Raw genomic sequence first — 13497 nt, 5'->3', positions numbered from 1 at the left:
TGTGTGTGCGTGTGTGTGTGTGTGTGTGTGTGTGTGTGTGTGTGTGTCTATTTTCCTCCTGCCTAGTTGCTCAGGCTAGGACTTCCAGTATTATGTTGAATAGGAGTGATGAAAGCAGGTATTCTTGTCTTGTTTCATCTCTTTGAGAAAAGGCTTTCAATTTTCACCCATTCAGTTTGATGTCAACTATGGTTTTGTCATACATGGTCTTTATTGGATTGAGGTATGTACTTTTAATACCTAGTTTGTTGAGGGTTTTTATCATAAAAGGAGGGTGGACTTTATCAAGTGCTTTTTCTGCATCTATTGAGATTTTTATATGTCTTTTGTTCTTCATTATGTTAATGTGACATATCGCATTTATTGATTGAGGTAAGTTGAATCATCTTTGCCTCCCTGGGATAAATCCCACATTATGATGGTATATTATTGTTTTCATGTACTATTGGATTCTGTTTCCTAGTATTTTGTTGAACATTTTTGCATCTAAGTTTTTCAGGATATTTTCTTGCCTGTAGGGTTTTTTTTTTCTTTATTTTTATTGTGTCCTTGTCTGGCTTTAGTATTGGGGCAATGTTTGCTTCACAGGATGAGTTAGGAAGAATTCACTAATCTTCAATTTCCTGGAATAGTTTGAGGGTAATTGGTGTTACTTCTTTTTTGAAAGTTTGTTTATGTAGACTTATTCACAATAGTCTTTGATTCACTTTTATATTTCTGTGTCATCAGTTGTAATGTCTTCTTTTACATTTTGCTTTTGTTTATTTTGGCCTTCTCTCTTCTTCTTTCTTGGTTAATCTAGCAACTGGTTTATCAATTTTCTTTATATTTTCAAAAGAAACAATTTTTCATTTTACAAATTCTTTGTATTTTAGTCACTGTTTAGTTTCACTCTGATTTTTGTTATATTTTTTGTACTAAGTGTGGCTTTGATTTGTTCTTGCTTCTCTAGTTTCTTGAGGTATATTGTTAGATTGCTTATTTCAAATGTTTCTATTTTTTGCTGTAGGCATGTATTGCTATAAACTTCCTTCTTAGCACTGTTTTTGCTATATTTTATAGGTTTTGTATTTTGTGTTTTGATTTTCATTTGTTTCAAGACTTTTTTTTTCATATTTTTCTTAATTTCTTCCTTGATCAAATTGCCATTCAGGAGCACGTTGTTCAATTTCCATGCATTTGTACAATTTCCCAAGTTATTTTTATTGATTTATAGTTTTATTCCATTGTGGTTTGAGAAGACACTTGATATGATTTCAGTTTTTAAAAATAAGAATTAAAAATGAAGAACTATTTTGTGTCCTAACATATGATATATCTTGGAGAGCGCTCCTTGTGCTGATGATAAGAATGTGTACTCTGTAGCTATTGAATCAAATGTTCTGTAAATGTCTTTTAGGCCCATTTGGTTTAGTGTGTAGTGTAATTCTAAAATTTCTTTGTTAATTTTCTCTCTAGATTATCTGTCTAATGCTGAAAATGGGGTGTTGAAGTCCCCAACTATTACTGTATTGGAGTCAATGATTCCCTTTAGATCTAATAATGCTTCCTTTATTTATCTGGGTGCTCCTTTGCTAGGTGCATAGATTTTCAGAATAGTCATAGCCTCTTGCTGAATTGATCCTTTTATCATCACATAATATCATATTTTTTGTCTCATTTTACTGTTTTTGATGTCAAGTTTGTTTTATTTGCTGTAAGTATATCTACTCTGGCTCGCTTTATGTTTCCATTAACATGGAATTTTTAAAATATCCCTTTATTTTTAGTTTGTATATCTTTAAAAGTGATACGAGTTTCTTATAGGCAGCATATAATCCTGTCATTGATATGGTGTGACTCTGTGTCCCCACCCAAATTTCATCTTGAATTTTAATCCCCACATGTCAAGGGAGGAGCCTGGTAGGAGGTGATTAAATGATGGAAGCAGTTTTCTGCATGCTGTTCTCATGATAGTGAGTGAGTTCTCACAAGATCTGATGGTTTTATGTGTTGGGTAGTTCCTCCTTCACATGCTCTCTCTCTCCCACTGCCTTGTGAAGAAGGTGCCTGTTGCCCTTCCACTATGATTCTAAGTTTCCTGAGGCTTTTCCAGCCATGCAGGATTCTTTCCTTTATAAATTACTCAGTCTCAGGGAAGTTCTATACAGCAGTGTGAAAATGGACAAATGCAGTCATTTTTTATCCAGTCAGTCAGTCTATATCTGTTAATCAGAAGTTTCATTCATTTATATTCAAGATTGTTGTTAATATGTGATTGGCATTGGGTGCCAGGGTAGTATATTTCTGACATTGTATTAATTAATTTCTGGTTGTTTTGTACATATTTTTTCTTCTCTTTCTCTCTTATTGTTTATCATGGTGGTTTAGTGGTTTTCTGTAGTGGCAATATTTGAGTCTTTTATTTGTGCTTTCTCTACCAGTTGATTTTACATTTGTGTATGTTTTCATGATGATAGGTGTCAATCTTTCGCTTCCAGGTATAGGACTCCATTAAGCATTTGTAGTGCTGATGTAATGGTGATGAATTCTCTGCACTTTTGCTTTTACAGGAATGACGTTATTTCTCCTTCATTTATGAAGGACAACTTTGCTAGGTATAATACCCTTGGCTGACAGTTTTGTTTTGTTTCTTATATAACTTATATCATCTCATTCTCTCCTAGCCTGTAAAATTTCTGCTGAGAAATCTGCTATTAGTCTGACGGGGGATTTCTTCATAAATGACTAGATGCTTTCCTCCTGCTGTTTGTAGAATTCTCTCTTTGTCTTTCACGTTTGACAGTTTGACTATAATGTGCAATGGAGAAGACCTTTATGAATTTTATCTATTTGGCTATCATTTAGCCTGCTATATCTGAATGTCTAATTATCTTGCTAGACCTGGGAAGTTTTTATCTATTATTTCATTAAATTGGTTTTCTAATCCTTTTGTTTATTCTTCACCTGCTGGGACACTGAATATTTGAATATTTTGCTGCTTTATGGTGTCCTACATGTAAATACTCTTTGCTTATTCTTTTTTATTCTTTTGTCTTTACTTTCACCTGAGTGGGTTTTTTCAAAAGAACTGTTTTCACATTCTCTATGATTATTCTGCTTAGTCTATTGTTGATGCTTTTGAATGCATTTTTGTATTTTGTTTAATGAATTTTCCAGTTCCATATTTTTAAAAGATATCTATCTCTTTGGTAAATATCTTATTCATATCCTGATTTTTTTTAGTTTATTTGTATTGTTTTTCAGCATTTTTTTGTATCTCACTCTGCTTCTTTAACACCAATATTTCTGATTCTTTTTCCAGGATTTTACACATTTCTTTTGGATTGGGATATGTTGGTGGATAATTATGGTGTTCCTCTAGAAATGACATACTTGTTTTTCCGTGTTTCGTGTGTATTCACATTGATATCTGTGCATCCAGTTTATCAGTCTTTTGTTCCAATATTTTTTTCTGAATTGGCTTTTGTATGGGAGGACATTTTCCTGAAGATGAGTCTATGGTGTTGGTTGAGTAGAACATGTTGGCTTTGATTCTGGGTATACTTTGTAGTGCAGTCTCTATGTGATTTATTTGGCTGTAAACAGCATCATATGATGTCTTTGTGAGTTACTTGGTGGCTTAGGGTTGGTTGGTTGTTAGTAGAGGCTATGGTGAAGTTGCTGGGAACTAGGATGCCAGGTGGGCCAGTTTTGGGACCCCAGTGGTGGCAGCCATGTGCGTGCCTGTCATTGGGTGTCAGGGTGGTGTATGCTGGCACTTGTGTTAGCAGGTCCAGAGAGGCCAATTCTAGGGCACCAAGGTGACTTGCTCAATTGCCAGAAATAACAGTGGTGGGCCAAGCACCTGAAAGGGTTATTGGGTCCCTGGGAAGCAGGTGTGGTGTGGGCAATGGCAATAGCAGAGTTGGGACAACCCTCTGGGACCCAAATTGTCCATGTTGGTGTTGGTGATGGCTGTGACAGGCTGGGAGGGCCAGTCCTTACACCTACTGGTGGTCCATGCAGGTGAGTACCAGATATGGTGATAGCAACTATTTGGGTAAACCCAACTCCAGTCACTGGAAGGAGTATTCAGGTGCCAAGAGTGGACTAGGCTGGTTGTCTCTAGGCCCCCAGATGTCTTGCTCAGGTATTGTGAGGGAGGAGCTAGACAGCTAGACTGGGTGGATCTCTCCTTACCCATTCCTCCCCACTTCCTAGTGGTATATGCAGGAGCTGACTGTGGTAGGCAGGGCAGAGAAATCTCCAGGCCCTTTGGCAGAATGCTCAGATGTGGGCAGCAGTAGCAACACCGAAACTCTGCCACTGGGAAATGCAGGGTTGCTTTAAGCAGAAGAAGCTATAGGCAGTGGTTTGGTGTGGGGGAAGGGCATATTCTTTGCTTATACTTGAGCTCTCAGTAGACCACAGGGGTGGCGGAAGCTGTAGGCAGTAGAATTTGTCCTAGGGCATATGAAAATCTTTGGCTGCCTCTCTGTTGGGAGAGGCAGGGTTGCTGCCAGTGGTTCCCACCTCACCCCTTGTAGTGCAGCTGTGGGGAGGAAATGTCAGTGAGGCTCCAGAAATGTGAAGTGCAGGGACTCTTGGGCCCCAGGGTAGGATGCAGTCTGATGGGGACTGGGCTCTCAAGATGGCATCATGCTGTAGTTTCTTTTTTTTTCCTTTTTTTTTTTTTTTTTTTTTGAGATAGAGTCTTGCTCTGTCACCCAGGCTGGAGTGCAGTGGCATGATCTTGATTCACTGCAACCGCTACCTTCCGGGTTCAAGCAATTCTCCTGCCTCAGCCTCCTGAGTAGCTGGGATTACAGGTGCTCACTGCCATGCCCAGCTAACTTTTGTATTGTTTTTGGTAGAGACGGGGTTTCACCATGCTGGTCTTGAGCTCCCGACCTTGTGATCTGCCTGCCTCAACCTCCCAAAGTTCTGAGATTACAGGCATGAGCCACCATGCCCAGCTCATGCTGTAGCTTCTTAAGGCTCAGGGGTTTGTTGGACCTGTTGTGAGCTTTCTCTGGGGCAACGTCATTTATGGTCTCCAGGCAACTCCCTATGTTAGTCTCAGGTCTCTTGAGGGTACAGGACCTCTCTCATGGCTAGAATTGCAGGAGTCCACAGTGGGAATTTGGACCACTGGGGCCTCTCCCTTACCATTTTTCTGCATTCTCTAATGAGAGAACCTCTGAACCTGGAGAAGCTAAATTCTCCAGGTTCTCAGCCAATCCCGGCCTTGTAGGGTGCCTTGCTTCCCTCTCCTTCTTTGCTTTTGGTGTTTCCTGTCACTTTTATGTTAAATTCTAACGTTCTATGATAAATGATCTATTCAAAGTACAATTACCTACTCATTATTTTGGTTTTTTGCAGAAGAAGCGAGTACCAGATACAGTTAGTCAGTCATTTTGAGGCTCTCTCACCTAGGAAACATAGTTAATAAAGGTAAATCAAACAAAAAGAGGAAAAATCTAAACAACACAAAAGAGGACACTAAAGTAAAGGGGAAAATACCAAATCATCATCATCATCATGAAATAAAGCAAAACAATCACAAAACTACTTAGAACAGAAATAAGATAGTCAAAATTTATCACTTATGAAAATAAATGATAATATACATATGTGTTCAAGGTAAAAAGGATCATCAGAGGTAATGAATAAACCAAATATATATACTATTTCAAGACAGATATAAAAACCTAGAAGCACAGAAAGGTTGAACTTTTCTTAAAAAAAGGAAAAATAAAACATGCCACCTTTCTCGGTCTTTGCAGACATATTCCATGCTAGGGAACTTCTTTACTAAGTAATAGGACATGTTCTGAAACTTTGGAGCAGCTAATAAGAAAAGCTTAAGGTCTTCTCAGGTCTTTTCTGAACATTTGTCTTGTCTGGACATACATGTGACTTTTCTAATACCTTGTACATATGGTTGCTTTTAATTATCTCGGAACTCCCAAAGAGCCTCATTGGTGCCAATCACTCCCTGTGACTTTAGATGGTCTAATGTATATCTCCACCAGCCATATCTTTTCTCACATATCTGTGGATCTTCTTTGCCCTGCAGTTTTTATGAACAAATCCCATTGCATTCAACCACTTTCTGCTACCTGACCTCTGAGAGAGGCAAAACATATACCAGTCCTTTAAGCATCACCAAGACAAATGAGAACTTTGCCAATAATGTCCCCTGTGCTACCTCCAGTTCAAGGATGGGAACTGGGAACTGGGCTTCTGTGTCTTTCAGACAAAGACCACGCTGTATAGAGGAAGGGGTAGGGCAAAAGTGAGTGAAAATACCATACATTTTCCTCCTATTTTCAATATGGCTTTCTCTTGATTGGCCATTCCCTTGGTTGCTGTGTATCTCTGACTGTTTTCCAGAGCTCCCACTAGGTGGCTTTGCTATGGATCTTGTACTGTCTTCCAGAGCTCCCATAAGGGAGCTCCCACAAGCCAGCTGGCTCATCTATTAGCCAGCTTTTGCTTGCTGTTTGATTTCCCTGTTGAGGGGAAAGGGCTTGGAGCTTTCTAGTTTGCCATTTTTAATCTGGTCCTCTAACATGTAAGTTTTATAAGCGAAGGGAATTGGATTGTTTTATCGCCACTGTACACTCAGTCCCCAGAGTAATGTCTGTAAATAGTGGACATGATATAACTATTAATTGAGCACATTCTCAACTTTCTGCCTTGTATCTAATCATAACTTCAACTTATTTTATTTGTTTTTCAATAATTTAATAAACAATTTAAAAAACAACTAATCTACTCTGTCAGTTAGTCCTATGAATCAGGAATTATATATATTTCGATATTGATGGTATTAAGAGAAATATTGTAAGAAGAAAGTACCACAGAGATAAGCATGGATTGTGCCTTAAAGAATTATATGTAGCATAAAATTGGTTATATTTTGTTCTGTAAGAGGTGGAAAGCTATTAAACGTTTTTAACCTAAATAATGACATGCTCACACTGCTGGTAGTTGTTGATTGGCATTGCAAGGAAAGTATTAAAAATATCAATTTACTCAGAATTTCTGCAGGTATAATATATATGTTACCCATGTATCCAGGGAATCTAATAATAAATTTACTTTAGAAAAACATGTTTGTGCAAGAAGAATTTTAGCCCTACAAAACAGGAGGATTTGAGCTTAATTACAATATTCTTCCAAGATTCAGAAAAAAGAAATAAACTTGATACTCATCTGTTAACTCTGGCTTTCTTATTATTAATATTTGCATGGAATATTTTGCCTAATCTTTTACTTGTAACTTATCTGGGTTTTGTATTTAAATTATTTGTATTCCTTCAAATATTTCTGGGCTTTGTTCTGGAATGGAGTTGGGTTACTTAAAAGCAATTTGAACCTTTCAAGGCATATTTTTAAAATAATTTCAACTTTTATTGTAGGTTCAGTGGGTACATGTGCAGGTTTATTACATGGGTATATTGTGTGATGCTGAGGTTTGGGGCATGAATCTAGTCATGTAGGTGGTGAGCATAGTGCCCAATAGACAGTTTTTCAGCCCATGTCCTCCTCCTTTCCTCCCCGCTCTAGTAGTCCATAGCATCTACTGTTCCCATATTTATGTTTATGTGTACTCAATGTTTAGTTCTCACTCATAAGTGAGAACATGGAGTATTTGGTTTTCCATTTCTGCCTTAATCCATTTAAAATTATGGCCTCCAGCTGCATCCATGTTGCTATGAAGGACGTGAATTTGCAAAGGACATGAACAGACACTTCTCAAAAGAAGACATACAAGCAGCCAACAAATATGTGAAAAAAAATGCTCATTATCACTAATCATTGGAGACATACAAATCAAAACCACAATACGATACCATCTTGTACCAGTCAAGACACATTTTTAACCTTGTTTACGGGAGTTCAGGATAGCTTTTCATCTAGGACTCACATGGCCCCATGAGAGAGTCTTTAATATTTTGTAGACTCAGCCTTGTGTATTAAGAGCTCTTTTTATTTTGGCTGGTGGGAATGTGAATGATCTTTGACCCTGTATAATTTACAGGGATTATTCTACTTGATATTATATAAATTCCAGGGATTTTTCTATGTCTGGTAATGTTTTCCTGAACTCAGTACTCAGCTGTAGACTTCAGGGAAACACTGCATGTCTCCACAGTTCTCTCTCTTCCTCCCTCTGTCTGGTCTCTGGCCTGTGAATTCTAGCCCTCTTGATTTCCCTGAACTCTGAAGTTCCTCAACCAAGAAATACAGCCAGCCTCTATTTGAGTTTCTTGTGCTTTTTTCCTAGAAACTGCCTTTGGTCAGTAAGATGGAGCGATCATATGGTTCCACTTGTGTGTAATTTTTCTCTCAGTTCTCAGTGCCATGCCTTGCATGTGATCCAAAATCTAAGAACATTGACTTCAGGTATTTTATCTATTTTTTTTTTTAAATTCGTTAAGGTAGAAGAGTGAACTTGGTCCCTGACACTTTATCATGATAAGAGGTGGCAAGTTCAGGAAAACTTATATTTGGCAATTGGTATATGGGAAAGGTAGAGACTGATTTGAAAATGTTTAGGAAAAGAAATTAATAAAAAATGATTGTTTAATCTGATATAGGTTGTGAGAGTAGGAAAACAACCTAGAACAACCAATTTGTTACACTTTACATGGTTAATATTTCTTGTCCCTTTCTTTAACTCTCTCTGTTTCCTATTGCCCAATATTCTGTTTATTCTCTAGGTTTATTTGACATGGATGTATAAATGCATTCCACCATTTATTTATTTTACATGTAAGTCTGCCCTCCAACATGCACCTCTAGGCCACAATTATATCTAATCAACCTTTTGATTAGATATAATTTTTATAAATTAATTCAAATTTATCAAAATGAATATATTTTGATAAATTAATGTTATAGGCTATTTTCACTGTATATTGTAATAGGAAGAAAATATCCACTGAGACAACATGTTGATCATATTAATGAACTAGGACATTTCATGTGATAGAAAAATCTCCTACTGTTCTCTATCATTTTCAATATATACATTTGAGAATAAATTTATATTGTTGGGGTGAATTCCAAATATACAAAATAGCCACTTATTGATTTGGGTATGAAACTGTTATTTGGAATCAAATATTGAGACCTATTGATATTGAAATAAGGAGGACCTTATCTTGTTGTACAAATACAAATTAAAATTTAAAAGATGTCTTCTATCTACTTAAATTATTGCATTTTAGGATACCACTATAGGGATACTAAGGAAGCAGAAATAGAAACACATAGAGGAAAAATAATTTTTAATAGATGTATAAAATATTTTTCTCAGTATAAAAATCTTCCTGGCCGGGAGCGGTGCCTCACACCTGTAATCCCAGCACTTTGGGAGGCCGAGGCGGGTGGATCACGAGGTCAGATCAAGACCATCCTGGCTAACACGGTGAAACCCCGTCTCTACTAAAAATACAAAAAAAAAAAAAAAAAAAAAAATTAGCTGGGCGTGGTGGCAGGTGCTTGTAGTCCCAGCAACTCAGGAGGCTGAGGCAGGAGAATGGCGTGAACTCGGGAGGCGGAGCTTGCAGTGAACCGAGATCACACCACTGCACTCCAGCCTGGGCGACAGAGCGAGACTCTGTCTCAAAAAAAAAAAAAAAAAGAAAAAAAAAAAATCTTCCTGAAAGTGGAATAACACTTTCCCAAATTCTATTCTCCAGGGATGAAATAAATTCCAGGTGGGACTATGATGTGAAAATACAATGATGAATGGTTATTTGTTATGAATCGACAAATGTTGATTTGTATTTGTAACAAAAGTTGTTTTCAAATGTAATTAATCTTAGAAAATTAGTGTCTGATTTTATATTCTACCCTAAAAAATATTTAAATCTTATTCTTCATAAAGAATGATTAGGTAGGGAACAAATATGAGCTTTGCCTCCCAACTTGAAATTCTTGATCTTTCCATGCATATATTTTAAAAATGTTAAGTTTTTCTCTCAGGTTAACAAATGGACGGAATGGCATCTTATTCAGTGATAATATGTGAGTGTTTTATTGCTAAAGAAATGGAATGCTACCCTGGTTGCCTTCCAAAACCCCAAATTTGGGAGCACTTATTATGTCCAGTACTGACAAGGTAGAAAATAAGAACACTTGGACTTAAAAACAAGGAAAAAGTAAAAATAAATAAATAGATAAAAAAAACCTCTCATACTGGTATGGTACTCTAATGAGCTGCAGAACTCCATGCTGACTTCAGATGCCACCAGAATTAGAAACTAGACATTGCTTACGCCTCTGTTTAAAAAAAAAAAAAAAAAAAAAATTCTGAAGACTGACTACAACTAAATATGCTTTACTTTCAACCTTCTCTTTCATAAACAGAGAAAGTATCATTTACACGTAACTAGGTAATGCAATAATGATTTTGAGATAGGGCTTGCTCAGGTTAGCATTTTCTGAATTGATTATATTATTTACATTTTTGCATGAATTTTCATTGCCATATAAATTATCAAAGTAAACAACATATGAAAGATGTCCAAACTTAAAGATAATAAACTGTAAGAACTTGAAGAACTAGCACACTGCTCATTCACTACATTTTCTATGTAAAAAAAGTCTGTGAAAACATAAATTGAATATAGATTATTTACATGTGACTAGAGAGAATTGCTACAGATTGCATGTATGTGTCCTTCCACAATTCATAGGTTGAAATCCTAACCCTCAGTGGAATGGAATTAGGACAGAGACCTTTTGGGAGGTAACTAGGTCATGAGGGTGGAGCCTTTACAATGGGATTAGTGCCCTTATAAGAAAACTATTAGAGCAAGTAAGGGAGTCTTATTTATGATTTCTTCTCTCCATCCTGTGAAGATACAATGAGTATCTGTGAAGAAAGAACAGAGCCCTCACCTCACACTGAATCTGCCAGCACTTTGATCTTGAACTTCCCAGCTGCCAATGATGTAGGAAATAAATCTTTGTGAAGTCAAACATAGCATACTGTATTTGTTTGTTACAGCAGCCCAAACAGCTGAGTGCAATAAATATTGATTTTGAGGTAAATGTGTATGTCTATATATGTCTGTCTGCATGTATATAAATGTGCTTATGTATTGATATCACACATTTATTCACACTATGACTTGGATACCCAGCAACAATGTAGCTTTTTTATTTTGTCTATAACTATTATAGACGTCCTTACCTTCCATATATAGAAAGAATAATCTCACAATCTCATCAACTAACATTAGCCTGGCTATAATAACATAAATAGTCACTTTAAGTAATGTTCAGCCTCTCTAAGTAAACATGCTTGATCTTTAATAGTTCTTCTCATGTCCTGCACCTCTCTAAGATAGTTCCTTCACATCTAGTGTTTCGGTGAGGCTCTATAACTTGGTGGTGTTTGAAAAGAGTCCTTAGATCCTCTGTGACGTTTTCTTGTTCCACTAATCTTAAAGGTAACATTCCTTATTCAGTAGCTCACTATATGTTTTTCTAGCACTTGGGGATTTAGTTAGGAGGTGATACGATCATGTCTTGTTTAGGTTTGTCAGAGCCCATGGTTTCTAATTCACCCACTCTCATTTATGAGGTAGTTGGCTTCAGGGACTCTATTATATCTGCTAGTGACTCACATTGGTGCCGAAGGTAACCCAGGAAAACTAATTATCTCTGTGACCATGCTGAACGTTCTAGCTTATTTGGAATGACCTTATACTGGTCCATCCAGAGAAACGTTCATCCCACAGCTGCACATTTTTATCAAGATAAATTCTATTGAGCGAGCACAGTGGCTCATGTCTGTAATTCCAGCACTTTTGGGAGGCCAAGGTGGGTGGATCTCAAGGTCAAGAGATCGAGACCATCCCGGCTAACACGGTGAAACCTCGTCTCTACTAAAAATATAAAAATTAGCTGGGTGTGGAAGCGCGTGCCTGTAGTCCCAGATATTTGGGAGGTTAAGGCAGGAGAATCACTTGAACCTGGGAGGTGAAGGTTGCAGTAAGCTGAGATTGCACCACTGCACTCCAGCCTGGCGACAGAGGGAGAGTCTGGGGAAAAAAAAAAAAAGAATTTAAGACTCTTCAATTATATGATATTTTAAATTATTTTAATCCTCAAATATTGATAAACCTGAGTGTCTGATTTACTCTACTCTTGTCTATCAATTCACTTCTGATATCCTTTTAGCTTTCATAATACCTCCATTTTTAATAATTAAAATCCTGGATGGACGCAGTGGCTCACACCTGTAATCCCAGCACTTTGGGAGGCCGAGGCAGGTGGATCACGAGGTCAGGAGATTGAGACCATTCTGGCTAACACAGTGAAACCCCGTCTCTACTAAAAATACAAAAAAATTAGCGGGGCATGGTGGTGAGTGCCTGTAGTACCCTGCTACTCAGGAGGCTGAGACAGAGGATTGCTTGAACCTGGGAGGTGGAGCTTGCAGTGAGCTGAGATCTTGCCACTGCACTCCAGCCTGGGCAACACAGCAAGATTCCATCTCAAAAAAATAGTAATAATAATACATAATCTAAAATATCATTTTTTGTATGAATTTTTATTGCCATATATTATCCATTTACTCTGATTTGATAATTTAATAATTTTAATAATTAAATTTAGAATTTGACAATTATATTATTTTAAAGTTTCATAATACCCCTCTCTATTTCTAATTATTAAATGCATAATGGAATGTACATTAAACTTTCCAGATAATGTAATGTGTGAAACTTTTAGAATTGTCCCTATAATGCAATGCCTCGTGACATAAAGTAACAGTAGTCACAGTCTACACTAGGGAGAAAATTCTATTATTACAGTTGTACTCATTTTCTAATGTTCTGTAACAAATTACTGCAACTTAGAATCGTAACATAATACCCATCTATTATCTCACAGTGCTGTAGGTCCAGGCATGGCATGGCTCATTTCTTTCATCAGTTTCAAAAGGCTAGAATCAAAGTGGCAGAGGGCCTATGTTCTCATCTGCAGCTTGGGGTCTACTTCCAAGTTCACAGAGTTTGGTAAGTTTCAGTTCTTTGCAATTGTAAGATTGAAGTTTCTGCAGGTGTAAGACTGTTTTTAACTGTCAGTCAGAGGATGTTCTGATCTTCCTGAAGTTACATATGTTCCTTATCACATAACCTTTTTCATGTTCAGAACCAGCCTAGGAAAATACCCTTCATGTTGATCTTCTTTCATGCTTCAAATCTCTTTGCTAAGCAGAACTCAGTCAATTTTAAGGACACACCTGATTCGGTCAGGTCCACTCAAGAGAATCTTCATTCTTTAAGTCAACCGTGTTAAAATAACGTAATCGAAGGACTGACTATGCCTTTACGTATAGTTCTTAGCCACACTCAAGAGACAATGGTAACTGAGGGTTATTATAGAATTATACTCTAACAGTCAATCATCATGACCTTTAATATGTCTAAACAAAAGTTAAAAGAATTTAGGAAATAGCTCTTTTACCAAGGAACCGCCAAC

The sequence above is a fragment of the Chlorocebus sabaeus genome, chromosome 27, assembly GCF_047675955.1.
Source record: "Chlorocebus sabaeus isolate Y175 chromosome 27, mChlSab1.0.hap1, whole genome shotgun sequence".
In the NCBI taxonomy this organism is placed as follows: Eukaryota; Metazoa; Chordata; class Mammalia; order Primates; family Cercopithecidae; genus Chlorocebus; species Chlorocebus sabaeus.
Note: the sequence above shows the minus strand (reverse complement) of the source record.